This window comes from Notechis scutatus, chromosome 1, assembly GCF_049901735.1.
Source record: "Notechis scutatus isolate UNSWTSFEM ecotype Mainland chromosome 1, rNotScu1.2, whole genome shotgun sequence".
NCBI lineage: Eukaryota > Metazoa > Chordata > Lepidosauria > Squamata > Elapidae > Notechis > Notechis scutatus.
Window position 1 is genome coordinate 79459347 of NC_142009.1, and position 19554 is coordinate 79478900.

Here is a 19554-nt window from a genome sequence, read left to right on the forward strand (position 1 = left end):
ACATATGCTGGACATGCAGGCTCATTGTCCTCAGAGAAGAGAAGGTGAAGGAGCTAAATCCACCCTCCAGCTAATCAGGGAAGATGATGAATTCCTGAACTGAGCAAAGAAAGCACTTGAAAAGGGACAGGGCTACAGGAAATTTCCCAGGAAGTCAAAGGAAGCCAGAGGGAAGAGATAGAGGGATGGAGGAATGTGATGCAAAACATCAAGACTGCCATGAAAAGCTTTGTAGGTACAGTATTCCTTGTATTTAGCAACACATTTCATAAAATCACCTATGAGATCATAATAGAGAAAATGGTAAAGTGTGCAGTATAAGTCATATAATGTGTACCATCATTAGACGGAGATAAATATGACTATTTGACAAATTACCCTGTTGAGAGTAAACCAACCTCTTAGTATTAAAACAAACAGGTTTTATTTTTCTCTGCTACATCATCAAAGCATTTTTCCCCTGAATTTTCAACAGTAAGTCTTAGAATAAGAAATATAATTTTGAAAGTGTCATCATTTTAACAAACCCAATATTTTTGAATATTTCTTGTGCCAGCTTTTCATTTTTTTTTTACATTTCCCCCTCTCATTTATTTAATCAATTTGTATTGTTTAAATTATTTTACAAAAGAGGGTCTTGGTAGTGTACAAAAATAAAAGAAAAACAATTTAGCAAACCAAACTGCAATATCCAGAATATAAAATTACAATCCCAATTTATAGTAAGATAGCATTAACCCCTAGAGTTTACCCAACCATTCAGCCCAAATGCTTTGAGGAATAACCAAATTTTTAATGCTTACTAAAAGCTAATAGGGTTGGATCTCTGGTGGGATGATGTTCTATCACACCGGTACTGTCATAGAGCATATACAAGAAGATTTTAAAAAATTAATAAAAGGGACACAGAGCATACTTTCCCTGTTGATGTGGTAATATAATGAAACATAGACAGTCAGCAAATAACATAGCCCTATGCCATGTAGGGCTGTGTAAATGACAACCTACACAAGGGTCCTCTTTGTAAAATTTAGTTCAGCATTCAATACCAATATTCCAGACATTCTTCTAACTAAACTAAACCAGCTAGCAATACCTTAACACACTTGTAACTGCATCATCAGCTTCCTAACAGACAGGAAGCAGCAGGTGAAGCTAGGCAGAATCACATCAGATATCTGTATAGCACAGGGATCCCCAAGCCTGTGTGCTCTCTCCACTTCTCTTCTCCTCCCATACTACCACCTCTTACAATACTAGACAACACAATATCAACAGTAGAGACCTTCAAATTTCTAGGTTCTATCATATCACATGACCTAAAATGGACACCTAACATCAAAAAAGCAGAACAAAGAATGTTCTTTCTGTACCAACTCAGAAAGCTCAAACTGCCCAAGGAGCTGTTGATACAGTTCTACAGAGGAATTATTGAGTCTATAATCTGCACCTTTATAACTGTCTGGTTTGATTCTGCAACCCAACAGGACAGACACAGACTTCAGAGGATAATTAGGACTGCAGAAAAAACAATTACTACCCATCTGCCTTCAATCAAGGACCTGTATACTGCACGAGTCAAAAAGAGGGCTGGGAAAATATTTTTTCCTGAACACCATCACTCTGCTAAACAAATAATTCCCTCAACACTGTCCAACTATTTACTAAGTCTGCATTACTATTATTATTAATCTTCTCATCATTCCTATCACCCACCCCCTCCCATTTGTGAGAGAAGGAAAAAGACGGAGGAGACGCCGCTGCCGCTGCCGCCGCTTCGCTCCGGTCCCCGCTTAAGCCGCCGTCTTCGACTCTTGTGACCGCCGCTTTCCTTTGTCGGGTAAGGAGATCGAGCGATCTGCTGAAAAACTTGAGGAGACGACGGGCAGCGAGGGAAGAAAAAGACGGAGGAGACGCCATTGCCGCTGCTGCCGCTTCGCTCCGGTCCCCACTAAAGCTGCGTCTCCGACTCTTGTGTCCGCCGCTGCAACTCGCCGTGAGCTCCGGGGACTGGAGAGAGAAGGAAGAAAATCCAAGAAGCGCTGGCCGGGAGGATCGCTGGGTGAGAGCGCTCCAACTTTCTCTCCCAATTCGGTCTCCTGTTGTGGGTCACTCCGGAGAGGTTTCCTTCTGGTTCTAAGTCCCGTGTGAATCCAGAGAAAGGACGATTCGGTAGCCACGTTCTCCATCCCTTGAAGAAATTGAAGAGCTCCGAGGACGGTAATCCCTTCCTCACGATCTAAAAGCCCTTAAATAAGAGTGGAGGGGTACGCCATTTTAACTAGGACGAGCCCGCAGACAAAGAAGACTCCTAATACTACCTCATCACCTCAAAACTTACAACTTTTCTACCTCATCACATATATCAACGATTAGATAATCAATTTCTATAAAATATTTTATTAATGGTTTAATTGATTTATTGTTTTTTAACTGATTAGTGTGATTAGAGTGTTTAGTACAAATAGTATGATTACTGACTAGTTTAAAAGACCAAAATTCATGCAATTTAATTGAATAGTAAAATCTTTGATTTAGTGGATTTAAATGAACAGTGTGAGTAATGATTAGTGTAAATAATTGACTAGTGATTAGAGTAATTAATTGACCAGGCTGATTGTTGCTTAGGAATATTATCTGACTTGAGAGATTACTACAATAGATTGTTTGATATTGTTTGATGTAATATTGACTATATAGATTACCCTAAATTGTTCATTTAATTAATTCAATCAACGTACTATTTTACCAATATTACCATGCCAAAAGAAAATCCTACCTCAAACCACAACTCAATGAGAAGACAATCCCCACCAATGAACTACAAGACTCCTGCACCAATGAACTTCAAGACTCCTGCACATGCCTTAAATGCTGCAAAAATCTAAAAGATAATAAATACTCCATCAAATGTTCTCTGTGTAAAAAATACACCCACCATGACTGCTTGGGATTACCTGAGCAAATGATTCGATACCTAGAATCATCCAATGAGTTTCCATATTTCTGCAAATTATGCATATCCAAACTAGATCTGTCTAAAAGAGATGATACCGCCGAAACCATCAAAACATCCCCAAACATTGAAACCATTGAAACATCCTCAACCATCGAAACCATTAAAACATCCCTCAACACCATATTAGCATCCCTGGACGCCGTAAAAGAAAGAATAACCAACCTTGAAAAAAAGACACAACACAAAAACCTGAACATCAAATAGCCACAAACCACATCTTCACCCAACAACCACAATCCAATCCAAAACCCAATCCGCAAATAAACGCAACCCAGACAAATATTGATATCCCAATCCTCATCAGAGAAGCTGTTGAGCGTGAACGGAAACGTCCAAACGCCATCTTATTTGGACTAGAAGACAGCATTGTCAATGATGACATCACAACTGTCCGAAACATCATCAGAGATTACCAAGCATCAACCATCTCCGGTGATGAAATACTTGACATTTCCCGCATCGACCGAGAGCTCAAAAATAGAGACGGCTCTGTGGCCCCACGCTTGTGCAGGATCATTTGCAAAAATGAATCAAGCAAACGTAAACTCATTTACACTATAAACTCACTCGCCAAAACCAACACCAACCACAAAAACCTCCGTTGCCGCCCTGACTTAACCATACAGCAACGTGCCCGCTCCCGTGCACTCCGCATCGAACTCAAAACCCGTCTAGACAATGGAGAGAAGGACCTGTACATTGACTACCATGCTGACTGTATCAAAAGTAAGACACGCAACCCAATACCCAACTTTTACCCTCAACCACCACCCTACCTCAACCACCTACCACCACCCACCATCACCCAAAACTACCCACCACCCACCATCACCCAAGACTAGGCACGCACGCCCCCAACTACCTCAATCCCAACTGCTGCCGGACTTAAATGCAAACTACTCAATGCAAGAAGCCTCGTGAATAAAATACCTGAATTTCTCATCCTCTTAAATATGGCTAACTTCGACATTATATTTGTCTGTGAAACATGGCTCAATGCATCTCTCCCGACTCCATTACCACAGTAAGAGACTATCATGTTTACCGATCAGATCGTGAAAATCGTCGAGGAGGTGGTGTTGCTATATTCTATAAAAAATCCTTACATCTAAAAAATATCCAAGTTACCCAGGAGCTTGCCCTTCCTGAAACCATCATCTGTGAACTATCCTTAAACATCACAATTCGATTCTTACTATGTTACAGAGCACCTGATTATGACATCGAACATGTACACAAGCTAAATACACTACTAACATGGGCTACATCCTGCCCATACCCTTTTATCTTTCTTGGAGATTTCAATCTACCTCATATTGACTGGACCCTAAATAATTGTACAACTGAAATCATACACACAACCTTCTACAATGCTATTACAAATCTAGGTCTTGAACAACTAGTAACCAACAACACTAGACTGAACAACTGCCTCGATCTCATCTTCTGCAATAGTTTGAACTTAATTTACCGAATACAAACCAAAGAACCCTTTTCCAGTAGTGACCACAATATGATTGACTTTTGCCTCAACATACGTCCACACAAAAATCACCACAATGATGTCATCCCTAGTTGTAACTTCAAAAAGGCAACTATGATCTTATAGATAACGATCTCTCATCCCTCGATTGGCAATCTCTATTCACTGGATGCAATACTGTTGAAGACCATTACAACATATTTTTACTTGAAGTCAAAAGAGTCATCAAACTATATGTTCCAACAACAACTCCAAAAACAAAACAAAAAGCAGATTACCCATATCAATAAGGAAACTTCAATCCAAAAAGAGATCACTCTGGCGGAAAAACAAATCTGGTCACGTTGCTAATTTCAAAAACCGATACAAAAATTTATGCCACCAGATAAAGACCGAATGCACCAATTACCACATTAAACAAGAGGAAAACCTTCTAAGCACCAATTCCACCCGTGCTTTTTACAATTTTGTAAACAACAAACTAAAAGACTCAAGGTCCATCCCTCCCTTGATAGGACCTGATGGTAAAGACTGCAGCGACGACACCATTAAAGCCAACATCTTTAACACATTCTTCGGCTCAGTGTTTGTAAACAGTAATGGATCATGCCCAATGTTTCCTAGCCGTACCACAGATAACAATAATGATCTAATACATATCGATTTTACAGTAGACAACGTTGAAAAAGCACTACGCAACCTAAAACCATCTCTATCTATTGGACCGGATGGAATATGTGCCTACTTCTTAAGAAAGCTATCCACTGCCATAGCCAAACCTCTAAGCATAATCTTTGAAAAATCTTTCAGAACCAGCTCCTTGCCCAACCTATGGTTACAAGCCACAGTCATCCCCATCTTCAAAAGGGAGACCCAAGCCTAGTTGAAAATTACAGACCAATCTCCTTATGCTGCGTCACCTGTAAAGTCATGGAATCAATTATTAACCAATCCATCATCCTCCATTTAGAGACAAACAACCTACTCTCCAATAAACAATTTGGTTTCAGAAAAAAACTATCCTGTAATCTGCAACTCTTACACTGCAAAAACATATGGACTTCACAACTCGACCAGGGCAAAGCAATAGACGCAATCTACATAGACTTCTGCAAAGCCTTTGATTCAGTGGTACACGACAAACTACTCCTAAAAATAAAATCTTATGGTATCTCTGGACAACTGAATAACTGGATAGAAGCATTCCTGTCAAACAGACAACAATTGGTCAAAATTGGGAACGCCCTATCAAATCCAGTACCTGTCAATAGTGGTGTTCCCCAAGGCAGTGTTCTAGGACCAACTCTCTTCATAATCTACATAAAGCGACCTTTGTGATCATATCAAGAGCAATTGCGTTCTCTTCGCTGATGATGTAAAGCTGTTCAATACCACAGACAATACTACTACCCTACAAAAGATCTAGACTATGTATCTGAATGGTCTAACATATGGCAACTTCAAATCTCAACAAATAAATGCTCTGTCTTACATATTGGTAAAAAAAATCAGAAAATAAAATACAAGCTGAATAGTCAAGATCTTGTTGATGACCCAAGCTCTGTAAAGGACCTGGGAATACTCACCTCTAATGATCTAAGTGCTAGAGCCCATTGCAACTACATAGCCAAAAAGGCATTAAGAGTTGTTAACCTAATCCTACGTTGCTTTTTCTCTGGTAATATCTCACTACTAACCAGAGCATACAAAACATTTGCTAGACCAATACTCGAATACAGTTCATCAGTCTGGAATCCTTATCACGTATGTGATATTAACACAATTGAGAAAGTCCAGAAGTATTTCACAAGAAGAGTTCTCCACTCTTCTACCCGTTGTAGAATACCTTATGCCACCAGACTCGAAATTCTAAAACTAGAAAACCTCGAATTACGCCGTCTTCGGTCCGACTTAAGCATGGTATATAAAATCATACATTGCAATGTCCTACCTGTCAATGAATACTTCAGCTTTAACCATAACAACACAAGAGCACACAACAGATACAAACTCAAAGTAAACCGCACCAAACTTGATTGCAGGAAATACGACTTCAGCAATAGAGTGGTCAATGTCTGGAATACTCTACCCGACTCTGTAGTCTCTTCCCCAAACCCCAAAAACTTTAACCTTAGACTGTCTACTATTGACCTCACCCCTTTCCTAAGAGGTCTGTAGGGGGCGTGCATAAGCGCACCAACGTGCCTACCGTCCCTGTCCTATTGTTTCTCTTATTCTTTTATTTTTCTTATATGTACCCATTTCATATATTCACAACTATGTATACACTTGTACTTATTATCTTGTAAACAATTGACAAATCAAATAAATAAATAAAATAAATAAATAAATAAAAATAAACTTTGTTGCTTGTATCATTATGATTTATATTGACTGTTTCCTAGTATGATTTGTACTCTATGACTATATTAGGTGTTGTACCTTATGATTCTTGATGAATGTATCTCTTCTTTATATGAACACCAAGAGCATATACACCAAGATAAATTGCTTGTGTGTCTAATCACACTTGGCCATTAAAGAATTCATTCATTCATTCATCATCCAAAAATAAAATAAAAAATAAAAATAATAATATGAGCAAAAATAATAATATGAGCAAAAAATAATAATATGAGCAATGACAATAGAAAGGAGATGAGAATTTTAGATAACATTGTAAAATAAGATATGAGAACATGAATTGGGATTGGATAAGATAAGCTTAATATTTAATAATAATAAGGATGATGCAATATAAAACTAAACAAATAAAATGAATAGGTAACTATGGTCACTTTTGTATTGAGATGTGAAACCTGGAACCACACTGCTTGCCAAATGAGCATTTTTTATTTAAAAAAATAAAATGAAAACAGGGAGAAAATTGAATAATGGAATTATTGGTACGTTTAATTGATATGGTGGTAGGCATGTGGAGAGAGTTTTGAAAGGTTGAAAATAAACATTGAAGAATTATGAATTAATGTGAACATATGCAATGAGAGATGTATGATATATTGATGCCACACTGTTAATGTATTGTTGTTATGTGTAGATTGAAAAAAAAGTTTTTGGAGAAAATTTTTTTAAGGGATTCTTTAAAGGGATTCATAGTACAGTTGTTAAAGTGCAGAATTACCAGCAAACTATGCCCATAGCCAGGATTCCAACCTTACACCACTTGACTCAGCCATCCATCATTCTGAAATGAGGAACCAAATTGTTGGGAGCAATATCCAAATAACACTTCTATATTGTTATCACGTCTGCTTTACACGCAGAAGGTCCTGGGTTTGAGCCCAGTGGAACCACCTAGCTTTTGGTTCCATAGTGTAGTGGTTATTGTAAACCAGCTAGAGAGTGCTATAAACAGGGGTGGGCTGGTGTTCGCAGGGGTTCAGGAGATACTCTAGCTAAGATTCTACACAATTCAGAGAACCCCCAAATCCCATTCCTGACTGGCCCCACCCACCCTGCCCCACCCCTTCCAGGAGTCCCCACAGGGCAAAAAACCGACCTCCTGGAAGTTCAGGAAGGCTGGAAATGGGCCCGTTTCTGGCTTCCAGAGAGCTTCCAGAACCCAGGGAGGCCATTTTGACCCTCCCAGAGGCTCAAGGAAAGCTTCCAGAGCCCAGGGAGGGTAAAAATGCGCCCCATCATGGTGCAGCAGGCCAACTAGGCCATGCCCACCCAGCAACCGGGCAGAGAACCTGTTGCTAAAAATTTTGAAGCTCACCCCTGGCTATATAGTGCTTTGGGGTGATATTTTAGCCTAAATGCTATTGTTAATTCTTACAAGCATTTCTCTATTGTTCAGCAGCAACTAAGACTGCAATAGTCAAATTAGGTCTGAGAATGGTCAAACATCATGATATGAGCCCTTCCTCTGGTACCATATGCTCCTTATGGATGCCACTGCCGTTCTTAAATACTCCATGTAAGAAGAACTTCCAGCTTTCACAGAAATCAGCCATTAGTATACTGTAGCCAAATTGTAGAAAGCTCTGCAATAAATTGGCAGGAAATTTATCAGATGATTACATGCTATCAAATCATTCATCATCACTTAGTGACTACATAGATTTTCTTCATGAATATTGTTAGGAATATAAGTCACCTAACAGGTATTTGGGTTAGAAATATATAAACCAGGATAAACATTTTAGTACTATATCTTTAAGGGAATGCAAGAGCATGCAATTGGGTGTGGTTTCTCAAACAGCCATAAGATGGAGCCAGAAACCTGGGTTGTTTGATCTGAGTTTCAGAAGAGAGTGTAAGTGTATCTCTGTTTCCTTCTGTTGGAAAGTGTTGCCGTTCCTCCATTTCTTCTAATTGACTGATATTACTGGATTTAATGTAAGTCTATTACTGAACTGTTTTTTCACACTGGACTTTGATATTTGGATTATCCCTGGATTGAAAAACTGACTGATTTACCTGTGAATGACTTTTGGACTGCTTATCTTGAACTTTGCTTAAACCTTTCTTGAAGTAAAAACCTACATTTACTGTACAGTGTATCTGTGTACAGTGTGTGTGTTATTCAAACACTTCTCTCAAATACTTCTCCCTGTATGCGCTCATTCTCCTAACGGGGAATTACCTCAACAAATATCATTCCATATCCTCGTCTTTTCCAATACTGCGCTCTTGGCTATTGTAACTGAGTTATTGATGCCATTGATGCCATTTTTCAATGTCTGAAAGCATGGCCAAGATTCACAATTTTTCTCTGGCCTCTATGTACTCTTTCAGAGGAGGCACTTCCTTATCCTACCCAATGTTTGGCACTATATTCATTTTATACTAATTGTTATACTGTTTTATTGTTGTTGTTCATACTGTCATGTAAATGTTTCACTTTCCACATTGTTGTGGCTGTAATAGTTGCCTTAGAGTCATTTTTGACTACTGAGACTGCTTAGAGAAGTCCCTGAAGTATTCTTGATGAGATTTTTGGATGTGTTTTGCCTTACATTCCTCTTCCTGGTACTGGGAGTCAGGGATTAACCCAAAGTCTCAAATTGGTTTTCTGCATGGGGAAGGACAGGAATTCCCAGTCACCGCATTTCTAACCTTAAACCATTACACCAAAGTGGCTCTTTCCTTTCTGAGTACTGTACTTCTTATTTTCATCAGTTTGTCATTACAGCCAGTCATTCAGTGACCACTGAAAGTTACAATAGCACTGAACAAATAGGTCTTATGACTTGTCTTTGAAGTTGCAGACATGGCAGAATCCCACAGCCACATGATATCATTTAAGATCTTCCCTAATGGCTTCCCGCAATCAAAGTTAATAGGGATGGTGGCAGGAGGTTACAAGTCACTCATGCTTCTCCCACTTTTTCTTCTGAAGAGCCCCAGGTTAGTATGAGGATATTGTAATCCACAGTGTCAATCCATCCTTTCTCCCTACTACCTAGTGTTCAGACATGGCACTTGTTTACCTGCCAGTCTGCTTGCCAGGAACACAGTTTCAAGGTCATAAGCAAGTGCTTTCCACCTCTTCCCATATTATGGTCACACTCTGCAGTCCTCATTTATTTGCAGCTATATCAATGGCCAGGAAGGCAATGGCTTCCGGTGGCAAGGCAAGGACGAGCAGAGGGGCAGAAATCTGCTGTGGTTTCAGCTAACCTTTTCTTGAGTTTGGTGCAATCTTTCGGGGTGCTCGAGTCCTGGAGAGACCCGTGCCGGTGTGGGAACCTCGAATCGTAGGGTGGGAAGGCAACCCCCTGCAACGAAGAGGAAACCCTCCAGAGCCCAACGATCAAGAATAGCCCCATGTTAATGGAGGCTCAAGTCCTGACTGCCACCGATGTGAAGGAAAGAGTGAGTGACAGTTTGCAAGTTCGTTGGGAAAGAGAGTGATGATTAAAGTTAGTGGCGGAGAAGAAATTTGGAAGAGTACAGATTGACTTTAGGCTGTGATATATTGTAAAAGCGTCTGTTGGGAGCCCTAAGAGAAAGCGGCAAAAGCGAATTTGCAAGTGAAAGCGAAGGGACTCGGCAGACAGAAGAGAGGTGGAATAACAAAGATTTAAAGAGGAATCCAGCATTACAAAGTGACTGAAAAGATCTAGTTACCATTTGCATTTGAGCAGATCCTTTTACAACCGGAGCCAGAAAGCAGAACTAAGCTGATCGGGGAAGGGCATTTAGAACGCTGAGGTGGCTGCAACAAAGTAACAGACTTAACTGACTGAAAGGACACAATTTATTCAAACAATTCCTGGGAACCTGAGGATATTGCTCCACTGGAGGAGACAGCTTTTTTTCCCTCCTCTCGAAGGAAATCAGGGCAATTGAAAAAATTGGAAGCCTTTGAATGAGCGAGAACGCTGTTTAATTGTAGCTGTTACTCAGCAGCTTTTCACCTTCCATTTCCGGTGTGCTTAAAGTGAAAGCTCCCAAATTGAAAAGTGAAAACTAAAAATTATATTTCTAGAGCTTCTCTTTCTTTCTTTTTACTTTCCTCTTTGCGCATATATTTACTTAAAATATTCTCCCTTCTTTCCTATCAGTTGATATCATGTTATGTTGAATTATGCTTTTTCTTTGATTTTCTCTTGATAGATATGCACATTATATTAGGTTGTTAAATATTGGATTAATTAATTTAGTTAAGTTATTAATAACAAAGATTGCTATATTCTGTGTGGGAATATAGGGGGGATAGTAGGAATATTGGGTATTGATTAATTAACAATTTTAGAGTTCTCTAGTTTAATATCATATTGCATTGTGTGATCATATCTAGGAATATTTAGGAATGCAACATTTTTTGTAACTAAGCTTACTTTACATTTAAGTTAAATCATTGAAATACAGATTTATCTTATTAATTAGTTAAGAATACAGTTATTTAACAGATTGATGGACCTTGATCAATTCTAGTAATAGATTTAAGAACACTGAATGCCAATTTGGAACAATATACTTAGCATTGTACAACAACAAAAACAAATTTTACAGGAAATGACTTCTACATCTACTACAGTGTTGAAAACTGGCAGAAAGGTCAACCCCACAATAACAACTACTTTAGCAACAACTTCACCCATGGCGCAAAAAACAATAGAGGAAACACTACCAATAGAGAAGCAAACTAGCATCTTGAATGCCAACATCTAAGCAATGTTTCTAACTTTACAGGACTCATTGACAAAACTGCAAGAAATAATGACTAAAAATCACAGGGAAACAAGAGCAGATATTAATGAACTGAAGGAAGAGATGGGGAAATTAAAGGCAGAAATGAAGGCTGACATCTTTAAAGTAGAGGATAAAGTGGGAGTACTGCAACAGGCCTTGGAGAAAAATGAAGTTATAATAAAAGAGGTAGAAAAAAGAACTGATCAAACGGAAAAGGAATTAGAAAGAGTGGATGAAGATCTTAAAAACATGAGTAAAGAAATGGACGACTCATTGGTCCTCCTAGAGATCGACAAGGTGGCAACTTACTTAAGACTTCAAAATGTGGCGGAATCAAAAGAGGAAGACCTGGAATACTTGATGGCAGAAATACTGTCCGGCCTTTTGAAGAAGGACAGAGATGATATCCAAAAAGAGTTTGATGAAGTTTACCGGGTCAATACAAATTACGTAAGACGACACAAATGCCCCAGGGAAGTTCAAATACGATTCACCAGAAGATGTACCCGTGATATGATATATAGAATTCCTAGAGATAAAACAATAACGTATAAAGAAAAAGAAATTATAATTCTTAAACAGATTCCGAGAAGAGTAAGGGAACAAAGGCACGATTACAAATTTCTGGCAGCTTATTTAAACCAAAAAAGAATTACATTCAAATGGCTTATACCAGAAGGGATGCTAGTGTCGTGGAAAGAGAGGAAAATTAAAATAGACACCATGGAAAAAGCTCAGGACTTTTATGAGCGGATGGTGGGCCCGCAGGAGCAAAGTAGTAGGGAGGAATCGGAGACAAATTCTCAAGAAGAATACGGTGGACATAAAAATAGAATCAGATCTGAAGGGAACCAAGAGGACACTCATTCGCAACAAAAGACAGAAGGAATCACACAAACACAAACGCAAGGAGAAACAGGAGCTGTTACACGCCAAAGAGCGAAACAGAACTAAATAAATGGGAGAAGAAAAAAAATTACTATCAATAAATATAAACGGTTTAAATTCAACGAATAAAAGAAAAAGGATATTAACTAAATTAATCAAACAAAAGGCCGATATAACATGCCTACAAGAAACGCATATAATGAAGAAAGATGAAAAATATTTAGAATGCCCAAATTAGGAAAGTTATTTACCACACCAGCAGACGAGTGTAAAAAGAAAGGAATTGCAGTATATGTAAAAGAGGATTTAAAAGCAGAGCCAATATGGTCGGATTCGGAAGGAAGGACTCTGGTTTTACAGATCTGGATTAATGACATCCCAATCCTCTTAGTAGTAATTTACACCCCGAACGGGCACCAAAAAGAGTTTTTTAAACACCTATATGGAAAAATGGTTGAATTGCAACAAAAAAAACATCTGTATTATAGGGGACTTCAATTCTATTGTTGAATATCAAAAAGACCACAGCAACGGCGGGAAAAATAAAAAGGGGAAAAGAGAGCTCCCTAAGATTTGCAGGGAAATGATGAAAGAGCTAAATTTGACAGATATATGGAGAAGACTACATCCTGGGAAAAAACAGTTTACATTCTATTCAAATCCCCACCAAACATGGACACGGATAGATATGGCATGGATGAATGGGGAAATAGCAAACGAAATAAAAGAAGTGGAAATTTTGCCCAATGAATGGGCAGATCATAACCCAATTCAGATAATATGGAAGGGTAGGGTAAAACAAAAAAAAAAAGATGGATGTTAAACACTCAATTAATAAAAGAGAAAGAATACATCAATAAATTAAAGGAGGAATTAAACTTTTTTATAAAAGAAAATGATAATGGAGAAACTACAAAACAAAATATATGGGATACAATGAAGGCGGTAACAAGAGGTATAACAATCTCTTATAATGCCAAGAGAAATAAGGAAAAATATTCCCAACAAAATAAACTACAACAAAGAATTAAGGAGCTAGAAACTCTACTACAGAAGATACAAAAAGATACAAAACTGCAAAACCAGATAAGTATAGCTAAACATAAATTGAATTTAATCGAACAAGAGAAAATGATTACAAATTTGAATTTGACTAGACAAACCTATTTTGAACATGCCAACAAGCCAGGAAGATGGCTATCTTATAAATTAAAAAAAAGAAAGAAAGAAACGAGAATGATATACCAGTTAATAGATAACAAGGGAGATATATACCAGGAAATAGAACAGAAAAAAGAAATCATTCATAAATACTTTGAAGATCTATACAAAAAAGAAGAGGTTAGTGAAGATAGAATAAGGAACTATTTAGATGAAGTTAAAGATAAGGTAATTGGGGAAGAAATGGCAGAACTATTAAATAAAGACATTACTGAATCGGAATTGAAATCAGCAATAGATAACCAGAAAAATAACAAAACCCCGGGCCCAGATGGAATCCCAGGGGAGCTCTACAAGGGAATAGTAGAACAAATCGGACCATTTATGTGGGAAGTTTTTAATGACGTTTTACTAGCAGCCAGGATGCTGGACTCATGGAGAGGGGCGCTGATTTCGCTGATCCCGAAGGAGGATACAGATCCCAGATATATAAACAATTACAGGCCGGTTTCACTCCTAAATACCGATTATAAAATATTCACTTCTATTATAGCAAACAGATTAAAAAGATTGCTAAACTTGTATATACATGAAGATCAAAACGGATTCCTTCCAACTAGGCAAATAAAGAATAATCTAAGAATAGTATTAGACGTACTAGAATTTTATGAAGCCCACCCTGAGAGACAAGTAGCACTCATGTTCCTAGATGCAGAAAAAGCTTTCGATAATCTGAATTGGCAATTTTTAATCCAAGGACTGTTTCTAAAATGGCTAACTAAATGGTATCTCAGTTTGAAAAGATCATACCATTCTGCTTTAATATTTTCTTCTACCTAGATGCCACTGATGACCTCCACACACTTACAGAAAATATCAGGAAAGAAGACTTTAGAGTACACGACAATCAAAGGGTGTTGATATTCCTTTCTTGCACAACAGCTTTTTGCACTAGTTCAAGACTTCCTCTGACCTTATAAGTCAGAAGGCCATTTTTGGAAATTTATTTGTGTAATACTGGCTATCTTCTTTATGGAAAAGCACAAGTGATACAACAGTCATTGATCTCATTCAAGTGGGGATGAATCTGCATACAGACAGAAGGTTAAACAACTGGCCCTCTGGTATAGCCAGAACAATCTGGAGCTGAACACACTTAAAAAACTGTAGTGATGATAGTTGCCTTTAGGAGGAACCCTTCTATTCTACCACCTTTTACATTATTAGACAACACAGTATCAACAGTAAAGACCTTCACATTTCTGGGTTCTGTAATCTCTCAGGACTTGAAATGGACAGCTAACATTTGAACCATCATTAAAAAGGCACAACAAAGAACGTTCCTCCTGCATCAATTCAGAAAGCTCAGACTGCTCAAGGAGCTGCTGATACAGTTCTATAGAGGAATTATTGAGTCTGTAATTTGTACTTCTATAATTGTCTGGTTTGGCACAGCAATCGAACAGGACAGGTACAGAGTTCAACAGATAGTTAGAGAAAAAAACAATTGCAGCCAGCCTGCCTTTCATTCCATTCCTGCCTCATGCACTATATACTGCACAAGCCAGGAAGTGGGCTGAGAAAATATCTACAGACCCCTCGTATCCTGCCCATAAACAGGTTCAGCTCCTTTCCTCAGGACACTGCTATGGGGCATTGCATGTCAAAACAACTAGACAACTAGTCAAAACCTAGATTAGGTTTTTCCCTAATGCCATCACTCTGCTGAACACTAATTCCTTCAGCTGCAGGGCTGTATTATGATTATCCTTCTCATTCCTTCTATTACCTTCTATTATTGGTATCTTTTATTGAAACTATGGTGCTGGAGAAGACTGCAAGTCCCTTGGACTGCAAGGTAATCAAACTGGTCAGTCCTAGAGGAGATCAATCCTGACTGCTCTTTAGAAGGCCAGATCCTGAAGATGAAACTCAAATATTTTGGCCACCTAATGATGAGGAAGGAGTCATTGGAGAAGAGCCTAATGCTGGGCACGATTGAAGGGAACAACCAAAGAAGAAGGGAACAACCAAGAATGAGGTGGCTGGATGGAGTCACTGAAGCAGTCGGTATGAGCTTAAATGGACAGGAAGGCCTGGAGGAAAGTTGTCAGTGGGGTCCTGATGGGTCGGACATGACTTCATGACTAACAACAACATTGGTATCTTATGAATATATTACTTTGTTGTTCATATGAACACTGAGAGCTTATGCACTAGAGACAAATTCCTTGTGTGTCCAATCACACTTGGTCAATAAAGAACATTTTATTTGAAGTGACAGAAAAACTATTAATTTTTTTCACCTCCTGTGGCCATGTATCTCTATTTTTTTGTATATTTGTTTTATACTGCATTTATTATTTTTGTAAATAAGTCAAGGTGGCAATCGTCCCCAATAATCCCTTTCCCTCCTATTTTCCTTACAACAATCGCCCAGCAAGGGGATTGTGCTGAGAGAGAGTGAATAGCCCAAAGTAACCAGACTGCTCTAGCCTAGTGTCTTAACCACTACTCCAGAATGGCTCACCTTCAGTAACATCCCAAGGGCATGGGGTGGATTTGATTTTCCACTGTTTTGGTACACTTACTGCATCCTTGGAGTGTCAGGAAACAAATTCTCCAAGATCTCATCAATATAGGCAAAAGAAGAGAAAAGGCTTATTTATTTATCAAATACATTTAGCATCCTATCTCATCAATGATATTCTTTTGCATTGTTAATTGTTTGCTTCCTCCTCCCTCTCCAGATCTCCTCCTCTTTCCTTTTGCAAATTACAAATCCATGGTAATACTATATTTTTCCTCAAGGCAAAAAGAATGGATTGCAATACAATACAAGGAAAAAAGAACTAATAATCCCTTAAACCATAATAATCTCAGAGAGAAAATATACATTCTTTCAGAAAGATTGCAGAAAATATTTTCATATAAATTTCTATAATTTCATATAATTCATTTCAAAAGGCAAGCAAAGGACAAACTGTAAAAGTTAACAAGTACAACAGGGTGTTTATGTTAATTTATTTATTTATTTTTTTGAAAGAAATGCAGGCACTTTTATGGGTGTCAACAATATGATCCTTAGTCTGAAGCAATAGCCTAGGACCACTTCTTGATAGACCTAGTTCTGCTCATCCTACACTTTATTAAGCTTGTAGAATTAAATTACAGGTTTGGAGGAACAGAGAGAATTATAAACCTGAGAGGAGGTGGCTAGATCAGGGATCAATTAGTAGAGCTGTGTCATGCTTCCAATTAGATTCCAAAGTGAGGGATGTTGGAGGCCATGTCCAGGATCTCATAGTGTCTCATTAAAGCATTACTGTCACTTTCCAGCATCAGGTGCAGATAAAAGTAGTGGATATCACAGGGCAACTTAGAAAAAAAAATAGCTTTTTCTTTAAGTTGCTGGATTTTTTAAAATTCTACAAGCTGAACCTAAGAATTAAATACATACCTCACCACACAGAAATAGAAATGGCAGAATTCTATTATGATATGAAGAGAGTGGTACTGACAGAAAGACTGTGCTCTCTGTATAATTGTATCCTTCTTAGCTTTTCACTTGACAGGAAAGAACTGCACCCTTTCTGTAGGTTTCTTACCCACAGAACAAATCCTCAGATCCCTGTACACTTTGAGTAACTATGCAAAATAATTATAGAAATGATTCAGTTCAGTAAATGAGTCCCTTCACTGTTGAGAAGAATGGATATACATAATATTTGTTCACTGTGGTATATTTTGTTTACCATATAGATCGCAAAAACACTTGAAAAAATAGTCTGTTAATTTTGTTTTCTGCCATAAAATTGACTTTATGAAGTATTGGGGGAAGGCATGATGGCTCAGTGGCTAAAGATGCTGAGTTTGTCAGCTGAAAAACTGATAGCCTGGGTTCAAGGCCCCAGTGCCATGCAACAGGACCAGTGATGGTATTCTACTGGGTCGGCCCGGTTCTGCTGAGCCGGTAGCAGCAATGATCAGCAGAGACCGAACCAGTTCTCTCCACCACTCTGCTGTTGTGCCCGCCCACCTGCCTGGGCTCCCATACTCACCTTTATCCTCTGAATTTGAAGTGCAGTTGCTTTGCACAGCTCAGAAGAGTGCCGCGCAGCAGCTGCTGAAGTGACCAGGTGAGTGCAGGCTTGCAGGAAGTGAGTTAGAACGCCTCTGTGCCTGTGTGAATGCCTCTGCGCCTGTGCAAAGTGTGTGTTTGGTGCACGCACTCATGCAAAGTGTGTGCACGTGCACAAAGCGCGGCCCCCAAGCCACACCCACCGAACCGGTGGTAAAAATATTTGAATCCCCCCACCGAACAGGATAATCTTTTGTCCTTGCCCCAGCTCCTGCCATCCCAAATGAGAGTAGTACCACTTTGGTGGGAAAGCATCCTGTGCACCTTGGCATATAGTCATGCTGGCCACATGACCATAATAAACTCTTCAAACACTGTTGGATCCCTCACCTAAGAAACAGAAATATGCACCATCCCCTAGAGTTGGTCATGAATGGATAAGTGAGACCTTTATCTTTAAAAATTATTGACGCCTTTGAAGTTGATATTGAATATCTGGAGCATATTGTGGATAGTCAGGAAATTATTGAAGAATTACTCAGAGCTTTATTTGCAGGACAAATGCTAGACTCAAATTATCCTACTTAGAAAGGAATACATGAAGACCTAGCATTTTGGAACAGGCTCTAATTCTGGGGAAGTTAGAAGGAAAGAGGAAAAGAGGACAACCAGCTGAAGGTTAGATGGACTCACTCAGATGGCCATTGTGCACAGATAAAACAGCTAAATGAATAGGTTAGGTACAAATAATGTGGAGGAAAATCTATTACCTAGATCTAAGAGTCAACACTGAGTTGATGGCACATAGTCAGTAAATCAATCAGGATGATCAATGTCAAGAAATAAGTACAGTCAAATGGTACTGTTTGCAGACAAAAAATGTGATGCAAATATGTCAGAGATGGAGTGGTAGCCCCTTCACTCTGGATGTAGAAAGGAATGTGCTGTACATATCAGTTTTCAAATTTTTATCCCAACTCCATTCTTTCTACAAAGAGTTATCATTTATTCCTGGTGCAAGCTTAACTGTGGAAATCACTATTGCAATCTGTGTCCTTGAGAGATTGCAGCTTTGCTATTAGAGGTTTACAGAATTGTGTTGACATAACTGTGTTGACATAACTCTGTTGTTCCAGAAAGTGAGGCAACAACCTACCTACCTATCTAAAATTAAGATGGAATGATAAAATATTGTTTTTAGGATAACCTTTGGTGAGACTGGGCAGAAATTTCCCATCTTTCTGGACCTCTCTTTGGCTTTTGATACTATTAATCATGGCATTTTACTTTCTTCGTGAAGTGGAAATGGAGACTTTGTCTTCTAACTAGGCAATGTTATTGGACTCAAAGTTTCTGCTTAAATATCAGATCGCAGCTACCATGTCCATTATAGCCTTTTTTAAAAATAACTTTTATTAAGTTTTCAAATTCTAAAAACATAAAATAAAACTTTATACATTGTTATCAACATCAAGAGATCTTTTTTTCCCTGGATTTCCCTTATTGTAATCTTTTCCTAAATTTGCTATTGCATTGAAATCACCTAGCAGGCATATGTTCTCATATTCCTGTTCTACTAATTTTCTGTACAGTTTGGTATAAAAATTTTCTTGTTTCTCATTCGGTGCATATATCACTGTCAATAACATTTTCTTATAATTTATATAAACTTCTAACATCAAAATCCTACCCTCCTCGTCTGCATATACCTGTTTGCTTGTAAATGTTTCCTAATGTATATTGCTATCCCCCTCTTTA